Genomic DNA, 17,393 nt, shown 5'->3' on the forward strand with positions numbered 1-17,393 from the left:
GGGAAGGGGGGGAATTGGGAAGGAACAGTTGGAAAGGCAAACATTGTTGCTGGCTGTATTGTATATCAATCTTTCAAGGAAGGCACATCCATTACAATCATTCAGTGATTAGCTCTTCCTCATATCGCAGTCTTTCAAAAATACCAGAAGTGTCCACATATTCAATAGTTCTTCAATACTAGGCCTGTTAGATAGCAAAGTCTCTTCAGTTTTATCACCAGCACCGTGTAGAACAGGGGTGGGGAACCTTTTTTCTGCCAAGGGCCATTTGGATATTTATAACATCATTCACGGGCCATACAAAATTATCAACTTAAAAATTAGCCTACTATATTTGGTCAAACATTTAGCCAAGAGGCATGGCCAGAGACGGCTCCGAGTGTCTGCCACACAGAGTGACTCACTTTTGAGCTCTGCTGTCCCCAGCTGGGCCCAAGAGATTCAGGCAGAGCAACATCCTGAGCTAGAGATCTGCCAGAACCCATGAAGGGCCAGACCAAATGATTTCGCGGGCCTTATACAGCCCCCGGGCCTGACGTTCCCCACCCCTGGTGTAAAAGTTAGAGCAGGGATGGGGAACGTCTGGCCCGGGGGCCGTATGTGGCCCCCGAGGACATTTTCAGTGGCCCTCGGGAGCTCCAGGGCCCAGCTGCGGAGGCACAGCACAGCGCGGCCCTCCCCGAGGGTGTTCCTGGGGCCACGGCACCCTTTGGACCTCCTTTCATCGACTGTTGGTTGGCGAGAGGAGGGGGAGGGAGTCTTCCCCCAAGGCTGCCCCCTACAGTCATGGCATGTAGAAACGCCGCGGCACACTGTAAGCCCCTCTCGCCGCCTGTCAAGCGGCGAGGGGGGGGGGGAGAAGCCAGTGGCTCCCGGCGGTGGACAATACGCACGGGAGCAGATCGGGCTTGGAGGGCCTTTTGTGGACTCGGGGTGGGAGGGCGTGGAGGCTGGGGCACGGTCACGCGGGGCTGCGTGTGCTGCAGAGTGTGTGTTGGGGGAGGTGGGGAGCCTGGGGCCCAGTTGCGTGGGGCCGGCGTGTGCGGGTGTGTGTGTGTGGGGGGGAGGCTTTTCTCTCTTCCTCTTTTCCTGTCACTCTTTCTCCCCCTCTCTCCCTCGTCTCTTTGTCTGTCTCCTTCCGTCCTTTTCTCCCCCTCCATTTCTCTGTTTTCCTTCCTTCCTCCCTTCCTTCCCTGAGGATCAGCTGCGGGCTGCACCCCCCTGGCGCCTCGTTTGCTCGGGGCCCACCACTGGCTGCCCTCCTGCCAGGGAGGGAGGGGGGAGCCCTCCAGGCCTTCTCGGTGTGGCCTTCCCTGTGGCTGCCAACCTCCAGGTGGTGGCTGGAGACCTGGCAACCCTAGCCTCCCCCCGGGAGATCTACACCTGGTTATGGCCCCCGAATGATGTTATAAATGAGCAAATGGCCCTTGGCAGGAAAAAGGTTCCCCAACCCTGGGTTAGAGTGTTGGACTAGAATCTGGGAGACCCAAGTTCAAATCACCACTCTGCTATGGAAATAAGCTTTCTAGGTGACCTTGGGTCAGTTACACACTTTCAGCCTAACCTATCTCCTGAGGTTGTTGGGAGAATAAAATGAAGAAAGGGAGAATGTTGTAAGCCACTTTGAGTGCCCACTGGGGAGGAAAGTAGAGTATAAATGAAGTAAAAAAATATTTTGAACCGGTAGAGCATTGTTTTTCAAATTTGGCGCAGTGGAACATGCTACTAGCAGAACCTTTTGATGTGGCTGCTGAGGCATAGAAGTGGGGTAGACAGGAAATAACAGAGTGGCAGAAGTGACGGAGGAAGGCTGAATTAGAATCAAGGAGGACCAGGAGAAGAATTTTGCCACCTTCTGTGGCTCTAGTGACAACAGGATTGGTGGCAGACTGGAACATCTGTGACCACCTATGTTTTCCCATAGCTGAAGCCCCTTCCTCCATTCTGGGCAAACAGCACTTGCGGCTAGCAGCGCTATAGTTAATTTTTTAGTGAACAGACGTTATGTTAATAGACTTTGATGAGGGAAAGGGCTTCTAAAATGTGTAAGAGTAAAAAATGGTTACTTTCTGACTCATACTCCATGCTATTCAGATGCAGCCACTCATGCATATCTCACCATGTGTTAATTAAATGTGAAGCTGTAGTTTTGAGTTCCTTTTTCTTATTATCAGTGACCTCCAGGAGCTGTCTCTTTACTAAGCAGGCATAGGAAAGTTCATATTTGCATACCACCTACTTGTATGTTGAATATAGTGTGGCCTTGCTATATAAAATTACAGTGCATGGTTGCTTCTTTATGGTGTTATTCAGTTATAGTTTATTGCCTTGGGAATGCCACTTCAAATCCTGTTTAGGTTTTTTTTAAAACATCCTTTTTGTTTTTCTTTGTTTAAACATTGCTATGGCCAAAATATATTTCAGAATTGTTATCAATCAGGCATAAACAAGAAATGCACACTACATTCCCACTTTGGCACTCTGCCTCTTTACTGTATTTCAGAGGCATCTGTTTCCTCAAATTGTCTATTCTCCTTGTTCAGTACAACCTTGAGTTTATAAGAGTATGAAACACCATATGTTCACTGCAACAGTTACTTTTCCCTTAAGAGTTCTGCTTTTTAGGACTATGTTCATTCCAAAAGCACAACTGTGGCAATAGTTTTCTAACATTTATACCCAATGTGCAATCTGGGTGCACAAAATAAGCAAAGTCCTAAGCAAAGTTATGCCCTTCTATAAGGCCAATGAATCTATTTAGGATTGCGCTACTAGAAGAAGAAGACTTGGTTTTTATATGCTGACTTTCTCTACCACTTAAGGCAGAATCAAACTGGCTTACAACCACCTTCCCTTCCCCTCCTCTCAACAGACACCCTGTGAGATAGGTGGGGCTGAGAGAGAGCTCTTAATAGAACTGTGACTAGCCCAAGGTCACCCAGCTGGCTTTGTGTGTAGGAGTGGGGAAACAAATCCAGTTCACCATCGGCCGCTCATGTGGAGAAGTGGGGAATCAAACCCAGTTCTCCAGATTAGAATCTATCACTCCAAACCACTGCTCTTAACCACTACACCACACTGGCTCTCAGTATTAAGTCATAAGCATGTTGATTGGAATAAAGGTCCATTGATTTCAATGGGAGTAATTTTGAAATGCGCCCTACAAATACCTTAGGAACTGTACAATTATCTGCCAGTTTTTTTAAAAAAATCATTCAATGTTCTTGATAGATAAGAGATGCTATAAGGAGGATAAATGGGACTATCTGGGGAAGCTGTTCACTTGGCTGTTTTTACTCTACTGATATTGATTCATCTTTATTTAAATGAAATCAGTAGGAGAGCATCTTATGTATATTCTGAAGTGGCCAGTCACATAGGTAGGTACTTTCAAAGTACTGCTTCCCTGCAGATGACAGCATAGCAAAGACAACATATAAGGCAGCCCCCCCCCCCCACTTCTTTCAGCCTACAGGCACCTTTGGAGTTCTGATACAGAGTGGTGGATGTAAACATAAAATTGCCACAGGAGATGGCGCCAACTACAAAATGGCTGCCAGAGGAGGTGGAGTCAACCTCTAAGTATCAGAGAGTGAGGTTATGCATAATTCTAATAGTAGGTCTTCAATATTCTAGGAAGCATCTCTGTTTAATGGGATGCCTTTTAAAATTAACATAGTGTTTCAAATATTGTCTTGCATGCATGCAAAATAAGCATACATATTAAACTACCTATGAAACCCTCATCAGGCAGTATCCATTTCATTCTGCAGGCATCTAAAACAAAGGAAAAGGGGGGAAATGCTTTCTCTCCCAGCTATCCCTTTTTACATAAACCCAGCCATTTTAAACCTGCATTATTACTTGTAACAATTACAGTTCATGATGAAGGACTAGGGTAAGTTCCTTGCACACATGTACAGTAAGAGAGAGATTCTGGCCAGAACACAGGAACATAGATGATTTTTGAACAGTGAACAAAATTTGATGTAGTGATGTTATTATCATCTTCCACCTGAATTATAAAAATATATTCAAATTGGGAAGATCTGATTAATTCAATAGCAGGGCATTAGTTGCATTAGGCATTTTAGCCATGCAGACCAATCATGTTTAGTCAGAATCAAGCCCCACTGTGTTTTTAGAGTATCACTCTACTATTTGCATACGTAAAGTACATAAAGCTGGTGCCTAGATTAAACCATAAACATAAAAGCTCAAAAAGCTCAACCTGGCCCCACCCACTTTCTAAAAACACTTGGCAGGAAATGTGACCCCTGATATAAAGCATGATTTCCGTGTAACTAGGGAATAGTAGACATTTGTGCCAGGGTTGCCCTGCTTAGACAGCATGGCAAGTGTGAATATCTGGAATATTATGGGTAGTGCTCCTGATGTGTGTGGTTGATCACCATACACATGAATTTAATGTCTGAAATGGACTAAAGTTCCTAATGCAGTTTTGCATCTAACAGCAGTTTAATTCCTCTGGAAGCTTGTTCATGGTACTGGCTGAAGCTTTTTTTCTAGGGGTGTGCAAAAAAAAATTCAGTAAATTTCAAGTTCGGGTTTATTGGGCCCGATTGTTTTTGGTAAACCCGAAATAAGTCAAATACCCATACTGGTAAAGGGGTATTTGGCTTTATTTCCGAGTTCACAAAAAAAAAAAAAAAAATCAGGCCCATTTTAGCCTATGGGGATTTTTTTGAAGCTCCTGTGGGGGCATTTTTGGAGGTAGAGTTCCAAAATTCTCAGTGTAGCTTCAAGGGACTCTCCTTGCATGACTCTCCTTGCAATGTTTTCCTATGGAGAGTGGGGGCTACCCATTTGGGGGCCCATAAAGTTGGACCCCCTGACCCAATCTTCACAAACCTTCAGGGTTCATGCAAGGAGAGTCCCTTGAAGCTACCCTGAAAATTTGGGAACTCTACCTCCAAAAATGCCCCCACAGGAGCTTCATAAAATTCCCATAGAGTACAGTGGCCCTATTTCACAACAACAATTATGTGCTAGGAATTGCCAAGCCAACTTTCTCATCATTGGTTTCAATGGACCCATGCAAAGCAATGGGAGGATGAGAAAGTTCCAGTGGAAAAGCAGAGAGGCATGTGAGTAAGCACAGGCCAGTGTCTCCCTCCCCAAGAACTAACACAAACCCTACACAACCAAACAGCAACCCAGTCCAGCAGCACAACAAAACACACAGAGAAGTCTAATGGAGTTGACTCTTTACAAAAACCCTGTAACACAATACACACAACAAAATCAAAAGTAGGGGCACTTTTGCCATCCTACACTATGCACAGGACGGAGGCCAAACACCAGTACCCAGGCATGCTGTGGCGGCACGTACCCAACAAAACCCATGTCCAGCTACCCAATGTCAGGGAGCTGAAGGTTGAGGGCACTGCTACTAGCCCAGATCTAGCACCAAGCCAATCCAATGTACAGGGCAAAAGCCAACAACAACCAGACACACAACAAAGATACATACCCACACTATCTAACCTCTTAGTACCTTACCTACCTCTCACAAGCCATTTGCTCTGATGTCATAAATTGGTCACTTAGGGTTGCCAGGTCCCTCTTCGTCATGAGCGGGAGATTTTGGGGTTGGAGCCTGAGGAGGCTGGGGTTTGGGAAGGGGAGGGACTTCAATACCATAGAGTTCAATTACCAAAGCGGCCATTTTCCCAAGGTGAACTGATCTCTATCAGCTGGAGATCAGTTGTAATAGGAAGAGATCTCCAACTATTTTACCTGTAGGTTGGCAACCCTATCACTTAGAGAAAGCAGACTATCAATGCAGCTACTTTGAAAGAAGGTTGGTTTTTCTTGTGAGGAAAAAAAATAGGTTTTAAGGACAGGAGAAGCAGCATGCTTTTGGCCAGGTGCAGAAAGAGAGGCCGAGGAGAAACTAAGAGACAAGGGGACCCAGAAAGAAAAGTGGATGATGGGAATCTGAAGGCATGAAAAACCAAGCATGGAGGGAGAGATGAGGGGATTAAAAGAACAAGTAGGGCCTAAAAACAGGTAGGGCTCCATGTTGTTTGTAAAAAGAGGGCACAGAGGTTTGGTGTGTGCACGTGACCCATGATCTACTGATAAAGAATCTGAGGAAAAAAGAGAAACCAAGAGGAAAGGGGGAAGAGATGCAGATTTTCATGTATTCGTTTGAAATGACTAACCACATTAGGTTTCTAGTTTTGTTGGCTGGGGTTGGTTTGTCACAGTTTCTGGAATTTTCAGTTAGGTTAAAAGGGAAAGGAGACAATAGATTATTCATACAGGGGAAAGAGCAAGAGTCTAATCACACCTTAAAGATTAACAGCATTTCTGGCAGGGTATGAACTTTTGTGAACCGCATATATGGGGGAGCTAGCCATAAAGAAGAACAAATTGATGCAGTTATTCTAGTTATTTGTATTTTTTATCTGTGGCTGTGTTAACATTCCAACTGTTTGGCACTGGGACATTTTAGAATTCTTAAATTAATTTGCACAAGTTCTCAGAACATGTGCTAATCACAATAAGTCATCATTTCTATAGCTTATTTCAACATGAAAGCTCTTCACCATTTTAATTTAATATTTTCACAACAATCCTTTGTTTGTCCTTAAGAGATTTGTCAAATGTGCTGATCCAAGAAACAGTATTAGTAATACCACAATTTCATAATGGCTCCAGACTAAGCAGAGCTGGATTTATGAGCAAGTTTAGTATACTACATTTTCAAGCCTCAGATTATGAGGGACCAGTGTATAGAAAAAGTTACATTTTATACATATATACATATGTGTATATATATATTGGGTAAAATTTAAGGCCTCAGCATGTCTTAATCTAGCCCTAAGACCAAAGACCATCTAGATATGTCAGGGATACACATGTGTTTTCTGTTCTTGTATAAAGTAGGATGTCCTGGTTGCTCTTCCAGTACATTCTAGCATCAAGGCAGGCAATAAGCTCTACTGGAAGGAATGTCAAAAGCAGTGGGAAACTAGAACAGATTCCTGGTGTAAGTCAGGGAAGGTGACTGTGGGGTGCACAGGGGGAGCTGGGTGTGGAATTGATGACCATCTCTTGTTACATTGCTTCATCAGGGGTCCTTGGAGCCTTCTCCTAATACAAGAATTTCTTCTACCAGTACTCCTTGCACTGGGGACAGTGCTGCCATTAATGGATCAGCTCCATGAAATAGAACCCATTTTGTTCTCCATTTTTCCTTTGCTGGGTAGGGGGGGGGAATATTCCAGTCATCAGGGCCCTCCACTTCCTTAATTCCTCCCACTGCACCATATGTGATGCACCTGTTATGAGAGAATCAACTAAAGTTGATAGAAGTTGGATTATATGAATGCAATGGACCAAGGAATTTTCTAGAATATTACGTAAACTGTAGACTAGCACAGTACCTTTCTGTTCAACTGATTCCTGCACCCAGAGAAGGCTGATGATGCTTAAAGGCAATTCAAGAATCACCTTTGATGGTTGATAGGAATAAGTCCAGAGGGGACTGAGAGTGCTTTCCCCTCACATACCATCTCTCAAATAACTATTAGGCAAGTCTTGGCAAGACAAAACGAATAGGTCACTTCTGTTCCCCATCAGTATTTTATAGTACAATCCTAAACACAGTTACACCCTTCTAAGTCTATTGAAGTCACTGGTCATAGAAGGGTATTACTCTGTTCAGGATTCCACTGTTAATATAGGATTGAAACATTTCATTCAGAGAAATATTCTATTTTTATTAAAATTATTACTTGAAGTGATTCATCTGTTCTCCCAGTGTGGTGTAGTGGTTGAGAGCGGTGGACTCTAATCTGGAGAACCAGGTTTGATTCCCCACTCCTCCACATGAGCGGCAGACTCTAATCTGGTGAACTGGGTTGGTTTCCCCACTCCTGCTCATGATGCCAGCTGGGTGACCTTGGACTAGTCACAGTTCTCTTAGAGCTCTCTCAGCCTCACCTACCTCACAAAGTGTCTGTTGTGGAGAGAGGAAGGGAAGGAGACTGTAAGCCAGTTTGATTCTGCTTTAAAAGTAGAGAAAATCGGCATATAAAAACCAGCTCTTCTTCTTTCTCATTCCTCAACTATGGTCCAAAGAGCAACTTTAGGCTACAAATCGGGCTTGCCCTCACCCAGTTGATTTTTTTTACTTTGTTTCTTTGAAAAGCACATTAAAGACCTGTGGAAACCCCCAAGAAACTTTACTCACCATATTACACACTATGTTTGCACCTCCCCTCAGTTTCATACATGCTTTGCTATGCATTATTGAAAAAATGCAAATTAGAAGCACCTTTGGGTGTTGAGACTGAGACATTCTAGCTGCCCCCAGAGGAAAGAGTAGGGCATAATAAATCATGACCCTCTGCTAAAAACAGTTGCTAAAAAGGCTATCCCAAAAGGGAAGGAACCCCTCCCCCCTGTAATTCAGACACTGGGTTGAGTCTTCATGTTAGCAAATCCAAAAGCACTCTTATATTCACCATATCTCACTAACTTGGCCTTACTCAAAAAGGAAAGGCATAGACGCCTGATTTTTATTCTGCTGAACCCTTGCTTATTATAAGGAACATAAAAGCAAATGCTAGGGGTTGTTTTCAGTGTCAATGTCATAGGCGAGTTAGAAGTAAATATTTACTTTTCACATAGCATCTGTTCCTGTGTCACTATATACAGTCTGGAATCCATAGTCCTTTGTCTGGAAGGTACAACTGGCAAGTTTGTGTGAGCTGGGAAAAAGAAATTGTATCTGCTTTGCAAGAAATTAGATACTGTGTTTTGTCAGAGCTGGCAGCAGTTGGCAAATAAGATTTACACATCCAAACACCTCATTAAAGTTAATGAAGACTCTAAGTAATAAGAGAAGATTAATAGGTCTTTCATGTGATGTTATTGTGCAAACTTTTCTTTTCAAAGTGGCCGATTACCTTTATAAACAGACAGCATTACTGTACAATTTTGAGCAATTTCATTGTCATTTTCCTTTAGTAGAGGAAATTGCACATTTTTAGTTTGCCTAGATGGAAAGGGCAGTGCATTAAGAAAACATTCTGCGTGGTTTTCTGCTTCAGAGAAAATAAGTCATAGGCAAACCTGGATGAGAAAGTCAGTGTCAGCTGGTGAGCGGAACATTTTAACTATGGCTTTTAATTTATTTGCTTGCTTGTTGTATGTTTACCTCATTTTCCAGCTAACGCTTAGCTTCCAAAGCAACCCAGATGTACATGAAATATAATAGAAGAGGAAACAGTGAGTTCAAGCTCAGCAGAACACATGACTATAAGAAAAGCCCTGCTGGCTCAGAAGCTCTGTCTAGACCAACACCATGCTTCCCACAGAGGACAACTAGATGCCCCACAGCAAAAAATCAGTCAGAAGCCCAAATCTCCCTGTTACCCCCCCCACACACACACACCCATACACACAGCAACTGATATTCAGACATAGACATGGGTAGGGTTGCCAACCTCCAGGTACTTGCTGGAGATCTCCTGCTATTACAACTGATCTCCAGCCGACAGAGATCAGTTCACCTGGAGAAAATGGCCGCTTTGGCAATTGGACTCTATGGCATTGAAGTCCCTGCCCATCCCAAACCCCGCCCTCCTCAGGCTCTGCCCCCAAAACCTCCCGCCGGTGGCGAAGAGGGACCTGGCACATGGGGAATCCATTTAGGCATCATGCTAAACCAGTGAAGGCCCCAAATGTGCCTATTCTCCTTGAAGTTTGTTTGTTTATTCGACAAAAGTTGGGCTCAGAGCAGCTAACAATATTCTATATCATTAAATAAAAAACAAGAACGTACAAGCCAATATAAGAACTAGAAAACTTGAATTAGCAAAAATACTAAAAAGATGGCATCGGTTATCCCCTTAGCAAAGGGGGAACAAGCAGCGGCAGTGGTCAAAATAACAGTAACAAGAACAGGGGCACATTCACAAGACAAACAGAAGGGATCATGACCCTGGAAGGGTCCAGTAGGGAGGCTAACTGATGTACGACCATCGTTTCCCTCAACCAAAGGCCCGGTGGCACATCTCCATCTTACAGGTCCTGTGGAACTGAAACAACTCACTCGACAAAGAGTTTCACCAGGCTGGTGCCAGGGCTGAGAAAGCCCTGGCTCTGGTTGAGAACAGCCAGATATGTCCTGGGCCAGGGATCACTAGTAGATTGGTTCCAGATGAGTGCAGTGCTCTTTGGGTGGTATACTAGGGTTGCCAACCTCCAGGCACTAGCTGGACATCTCCTGCTGTTATCACTGTTCTCCAGCCGATAGAGATCAGTTCACCTGGAGAAAAATGGCTGCTTTGGCAATTGGATTCTATGGCATCCCTTCCCCAAACCCAGCCCTCTTTAAGGTCCGCCCCAAAAACCTTCTGCCAGTGGTGAAGAGGGACCTGGCAACCCTATGGTATATTGAGAGAGGTGGTCCCACATGGTCCCAGACAGTTTAGTTTACTAAGAAGGGTAGCTAGCTGCTTCTTTTTTCTCCCTTGGGCCTAGGGTTGCCAGCTCCGAGTAGAGAAATACCTGGAGATTTGGGGGATGGAGCCTGAGGAGGGTGGGGTTTGGGGAAGGACTTCAATAGGGTATAATGCCATAGAGTCTACCTTCCAAAGTGGCCGTTTTCTCCAGGTGAACCTGTGGCCTGAAAACCCATTGTTATACTGGGAGATCTGCAGCCACCACCTGGAGGTTGGCAACCCTACTTGGTCCTTGTGTAATTTGCTCAAGGAATGTTTTGGTAAACTCTTAGGAACAAATCTTACTTATTTGGAGGAAATTAGTGCCCACCTTATTTGTTTGGGGCAAATTAGTGCCACACCATTAGTGTGCAGATTTCTTTGAAGGACAGGGCCACAGTTATCCCTTCCAGTTACATTTATACATATTGTTACTAGGTAAAAAATCACATACTTGTTATGGAGACTGCTCTTAATGGTACAATTTGTACTGGTGAGCATGCCTATTTTTCTCCTCTTCTGTCTGATGACAGGGTTGTCTGGCTCTACCTCTAAGAGCAGCTTTTCAGCTCTTTAGAAACTGAAGTTTAATTCTAAGAGGGGGGTAGAGGGGAAAGTGAGGTGCCACCCCACAAGTCCTTGAGGGTTCCCTACCATGCAATTGGGCCTGGCCCAGTGGCCTGCACCACACAAACTGTATCATAATTTTCCTAGGTAGAGGCTGCTGGGAGGGGGAAGCTGAAGACAAAAGGACAGGTAAAGGTAGGATGTCTGTTTGGTGGCAAGGAGAGAAGGAAAAAGGGAGAGGCTATGGGGGCTTTCAGGGATGGGAAAGAGGAAACAGTGTGGGAAGGGGGAAATGAGATGCCCCACATAAGACCTTGTGGGTTCTTGCTTGTATATTCTAATAACCAAGTTGGCCAAATCCTAGGATACTTAAATCCAGGGATTGCAGCTGTGAAAGGACAAGACCAATCTTAACAAACCTGAAAAATGCCTCAAATTTGCAGAAACATCTTAAATGTAGAAAAAAATATATATAGGGGGTTATAAAACCCCAAATGATAAAAGGAGTGCCTGTAGTTTTAAGAAATGGAAGCCCTCACTGGCCATTGCTAAGCAGCCACAGCATTCCAAGCTTGCTTTCTGGCAGTAAAAGGCAGATCCCTTTTCAGAGCCATTTTGGCTTTTGAGAGAGGATCCATTGGGTCAGGCCTGGCAGGAATCACTGAGCTACCTGCTACGCATGACTTACATGACTCCCCTAGGCCTTACTGCTTGTTACTGTTCAACAACAGCCATCATATGAAAGCTGATGTGTTATAGTGGTTAGAGCTTCATGGTAGGGTCTGGGAGACCCAGGTTTATATCACCAGTCTACCATGGAAGCTCATTAAGTGATGTTGGGCGAGTCACATACTTTTAGCCTAATCTACCTCACAGGGTTGTTGTGAGGATAAAGTCGAGGGCAGGGGAATGAAGGGGAAGTGGCTTTGGGTTGCCATTGTGAAGAAAGATGGGCTATAAATGAACTAAATAAATAATAAATATAGCTGTAGATGGGGCAGATAAAGTTTTGGTTGGTTTGTGGGTGTGAAGAAGAAAAAGAAGCAGGGAATGGTGAGGATATGGGCACTGCCAGGAAGAAGAAAAGATAAAGAGGAAAGTGCCTCTCTCCCCCCCCCCCCATGCAGTCTTTGCAGGTTCCCAACTGTGCATTCGGGTCTGGCCCAGCCTGGTGGCCAGAACTGTGCTGAGTTTTTTCAGGGAGCTGTTGCCAGGGGGAGGGGAAAGCTGAAAATAGGGGACAGATAAAGGTAGGTTGGCTGGTGGGTGGGAAGGAGAATTGGAAGCAAGAAAAGGGAAGAGGCTACGGGGGCTTTCAGGGAAGTGAAAGAGGAAATAGGGAGGGGGGAATGAGATGTTCCCCTCACAAGTCCTTGCAGATCCCTCACTTCTATTTACCTAAAAGGAAGACAATTCTGAAGGTAAGATGATTCCTCTAAATAAGGTTATAAATTTAAAAGTTTTTTTGTTTAACATGCCTGTAACTTGTATGTGAATTTAAGATGACCTCTTATTTTTCTTGGTGGCACTACTGGTGTGTGGGGAAGGCTATTAAAAACACCTTGCATGGAAAGTTCCTGCTAGGATGGCCAGGTCCTCTAGGGTTTCCAGGTCCCTCTTCACCACCAGCAGGAGGCTTTTGGGGCAGAGCCTAAGAAGGGCTTGGTTTGGGGAGGGGAAGGACTTCAGTGCCATAGAGACCAATTGCCAAAGTGGCCATTTTCTCCAGGTGAACTGATCTGTATCGGCTGGAGATCAGTTGTAATAGCAGGAGATCTCCAGCTAGGACCTGGAGGTTGGCAACCCTAGCAATCTGGCAACCCTAGTTCCTGCAATGATAGAATTCACTATTTAGAGAGACTCTCTTGTATTTTAAAAGCTAATCTTGACATCCTGAAACCATTTGCTCAGAGTGATCCTTAGACAGTGATACACTCCCCCCCCCCCAAGTGCAAGCCTCACTGACTTGTGGTCAGGCTAACTAAGCCCTGGAGAAAATGTATCTGTATGCTTTCCCCCGCCTTGTTGAAACAGATGAAGCCTTGTTCAGTTCCTCTGCATTGTTGAAATAGATGAGGCCTAATTAGTTTTGTCGTCCAATTTTGGTGATTCATCCTGTAGAGTTTCAACTACTTGCCTGAGATAGAATTCTATTTAAAATTATGAGCTCAGAAGATTGCAAATACTTCAGGCGTTTTTTTTTTTAAATAAACTTCTCAGTTTACAGTTTGAGATATTCTCACATTATTAAGAAGCTGAGTCAGTTAATCTGCTTTAAAAAGAACTCTTTGTTATGCAGTTCAGCTTTTCACATCATAAATCACCCTTAAAAGTATCACATTTAGGAGCAGAGCACGTTAAAGGCCAGGCTTCTAGCAAAACTCTCTACAGAGCAAATGTTTTATTATAGTAGAAATATACTATAATATAGTAGAAATACTAATTGATCTCAGCAAAGGCAGCAGTTTGTTTTGTGAATCCTAATCAAGCGATCAAAAATAAGAGGCAGATGCTCTTTGGTAGCGGCTAAGGGTGACAATAACCTTGGTGAGGGGAGGAATCTTCCTATCGGTAACAACTTCTAGTATGTAAGCTTGGCAGTAGAAATACTGCCTGCAAGCTTATTGTTGACAAATCCTGGATCCTTTCCTGGTACAAAATGATGGCAGGTTTATTGGAGGATCAATTTGGTGTCTAGCGCTGCAAGCATTATACTTTGAAAATTGAGATAACATTCACCCTCCTCCAGTCTTGTGGCACATCTCCCATCCTCCAAGAGATCTGGAAGATTATGGACAAAGGTTCTGCAAGTTCTGCAGAAAATTCTTTGAGCACTCCCGGGTGCATACCATCTGGCCCCAGGGATTTGTACTCATCCTGTACAGCCAGGTGCTTCTCAACTACCTCTCTGTACATTTTCAACCAGCAGCCCAGGCACCGTGCCTTGCCTACTGTCATCTCTAGATGAGCCCGTTCTCTTTTTCAGGGAAAACTGAGGCAAAATAGGTATTGAAACTTTCTCCTTTCTCTCTGTCCTCTGTCAGAGTTTCTCCATTTTCACCCATCAGTGAACCTATCACCTCTTTTACCTTGTGTTTGCTCCTCACGTATCTGAAGAAGCTTTTCTTGTTTTAGTGAGCCTCCCTGGCAAACTTTAGTTCATTCTGAGTTTTGCCCTTTCTGATGGCTGACCTACAGTGCCTAGCAACCTTCAGATATTCTTCTTTAGAGGTATGTCCTTGCTTCCATTTCTCAAACATTTCTTTTTTCTTCCTTAGCTCACCATGGAGTTCTCTGATCATTGTCTTCTTGGACCCCCTACCATGTTTCTGTCTTGTTGGAATAATGATGGCTTGAGCTTTCAAGAGCTCTTGTTTTAGGAGAACCCACACTTCACTCGATCCTTTCCCTTCCAGCATTCTTGCCCATGGAATGACTCTCATCATGCCTATGAGTTCATTAAAGTCTGCCCTACTAAAATATAACATACACATCTAGCTACAAACTTCCTTTGCCCACCACTGCAAAAGAAATTATAGTAGGACATGGTAACTTCCCCTTGGGGTCCCCACCACCTTTACCCCATCTACCAAATTGAGTATGGCCAAGTCCCTTGTAGCTTCCTCCACCATTTGAAAAAGGAAGTTGTAGACCAGGCAGGTCAGAAATTTGCATGATTGTGGATGATTAGAAGAGTTTGTCTCCCAACACACATCAGGGAAACTGAAGTCACCCATAACTACAAGGTCATGCTGCTTGGATACATTTTCAAGCTGCTCAAGGAGGGCAGCATCCACTTCCTCATCCTGGTCAGGAAGTCTGTAGGAGACTCCAACCACAATACAATTTGTCCTTCCTTCCCTTATCCTCATCCACATACTTTCCACTGGGCTGTCTCTCGCCTCCTCCAGTATTACCTGACAAGGAAACCCTCTCCACACATACAGCACCACTCCACCTCTTCTTCAACCCTTCCGGTTTTCCTTGAACAATTCATATCCATCCACTACTACATTCCAGTCATGGGAATCATCCCACCAAGTCTCTGTAATGCCTACTGAGTTATATCCCTCTGTTTTAGGGTTGCCAGCTCCAGGTTGGGAAATACCTGGAGATTTGGGGGGTGGAGCCTGAGGAGGGTGGGGTTTGGAGAGGATAGGGACTTACTTCAATGCCATAGAGTCCAATTGCCAAAGTTGCCATTTTCTCCAGGGGAACTGATCTCTGTGGCCTGGAGATCAGTTGTAATAGTGAGAGATCTCCAGCCACCACCTGAAGGTTGGCAACCCTATTCTGTTTGCATTAGAAGCTCAAACTCTTTCTCCTTATTGCCCAAGCTTTGGACATTGGTACATGGGCACCTGAAGCCCTGCATCTTCGGCTCCATTTGACTTGGCCTTAGGCCAGGTGGGCCTCTGCTTTTTGCTCTTCTTCATTGAAATCTTTGTGTTTGTCATCTCCTTCCCCTTGTGGTGTCAGCCCTCTTAATGAATCTCTCCAGGTTTCTGCCAAACACATTCTTCCCCAGCCTTGATAGGTAAAGACCATCATGTGCTAGTAGGGCATCTTCCAGAAAACCTAGCCCACGGTTCCAGAATCCAAATTGCTCCTGCCTGTGGCTCACCTCCATTATCTTCTGTTCCCTTTGCATTCCTGTTCCTCAGACAGAAAGGATCGAAGAGAACACTACTTGTTCCCCCATTCCCTTCAGCTTCCTCCAGGGAACTTCATAGTCAGCATTAATGCTTGTGATGTTGTTCAAGGCCATGCAATTTGTTCCCACGTGGACCATCACAAATGGGTAATGATTTGTAGGTATGATCAGTTTTGGCATCTGGTCTGCAATATCTTTAATCTTTGCCCCTGGCAAGCAACACACCTCCTAGGCTAGGAGCTCAGGCCTGGACACATGATGTTCCATACCCCTCAGCAGGGAGACACCAATGACCAACACTTTCCTTTTCCTTCCAGCGCCATTTCTTCATATCCCTCTGCCCTCATCACACTGTCTTTCGTGTCCTTGTAGTTCTTCCTCTGCCAGTGTTTCTGTCTCTGGCTCCTCCGCAAGGGCCTGGAATCACTAACTGAGTTCCAATGACACTGGGGGCCATCTTGCTCGATGCCTGTGGGTTCATGTTGTAGCACTCAGAAGAGGCTTATTAGGGAAGTCTATCACTCTGTTGTCCCTTTGACAGATCTCCCCATCCCTATGCAGGGCCTCATGGCTTCTGTTAATTAAATCTTCCCTTTCCTTGATCTCATGAAGAGTAGTGATCCTTTCCTCCAGGCTTCAAACCTTCTCTTCTAAGAACCCTAAGGCCATGCACTGAAAAGTTCAATCAGTTGCTCCAAGAACCACAACCCCTTTATACCATTTCTTTTGACAAATGAAGTCCATCTTGTCCTCAGGGAGGAAAACAAACATGGCACACTCCCTGCAAGTAATTAAAAATGGGGTTTGAGCATTCATTGTCACCTTCCAAGTGGATTCCTTCACTATAGAATTTCCTTTGTGTGTTGATGTAAGATGGAACTTACGGGTCTGACCCAACATCTACCAAATTCAAAAGAATAACATTTATTGTCTTACTTTTATAAAAACATATTACTTTCTTACAGGGTCCCCAGGCCTGATCCCCAGGCTAAGAGCAATGCTCTTCAGCTTGCATCAAAAAGCTTGTGCCTCTGTTTTAATTCAATTCATTGAACTGAATCGAATTCTGATCAATGTTCACTTGGCCCCTCAATCTACCAGTAAGAAAATTTTTGAGCCATGGCTGCACTTAGAACAGTTGTGTGCAAACTTGGAACTGCAGCTTCTTGATATTCCTTTCTTTTTGGCTGGTGACTTAAATGCCTGACTTATTCCCTCCGTTAAGGCTTTGATTGATTCTAAATGGTAGCTGTTAGATTTGAATTTTCCTCCCGCTATGTTGAGGAAGTGATCAGCAAAGGATTAGACAATTAACTTAGCTGGTTCCTGCTTAATTAGACTTGTAGCCAAATTTGACCCATGGGGAGTTTTACTTACCCTTCAGAGGCTGCAACCTCATTGATTATATTCTAATATCATCTTCCATCATAGAGAAAATATCTGCCTTTCAAATGGGGGGACTACAGGGTTGCCAGGTCCCCCCTCTCCTGCAGCGGGAGGTTTTTGGGGTAGAGCTCTGCGCCAACGTGATTACTTCACTTCTGGTTTACACCCAGAAGTGCCACATCGCAATGGGCCTTTTACCACTCAAACTCCCAGTTTGAGTGGTAAAAGGTCCGTTGCAATGCGGCACTTCCAGGTGTAAACTGGTAGTGACGTGATCACATTGGTGTGGCCACACGCACAAACAA

Source organism: Euleptes europaea, chromosome 4, assembly GCF_029931775.1.
Source record: "Euleptes europaea isolate rEulEur1 chromosome 4, rEulEur1.hap1, whole genome shotgun sequence".
In the NCBI taxonomy this organism is placed as follows: Eukaryota; Metazoa; Chordata; class Lepidosauria; order Squamata; family Sphaerodactylidae; genus Euleptes; species Euleptes europaea.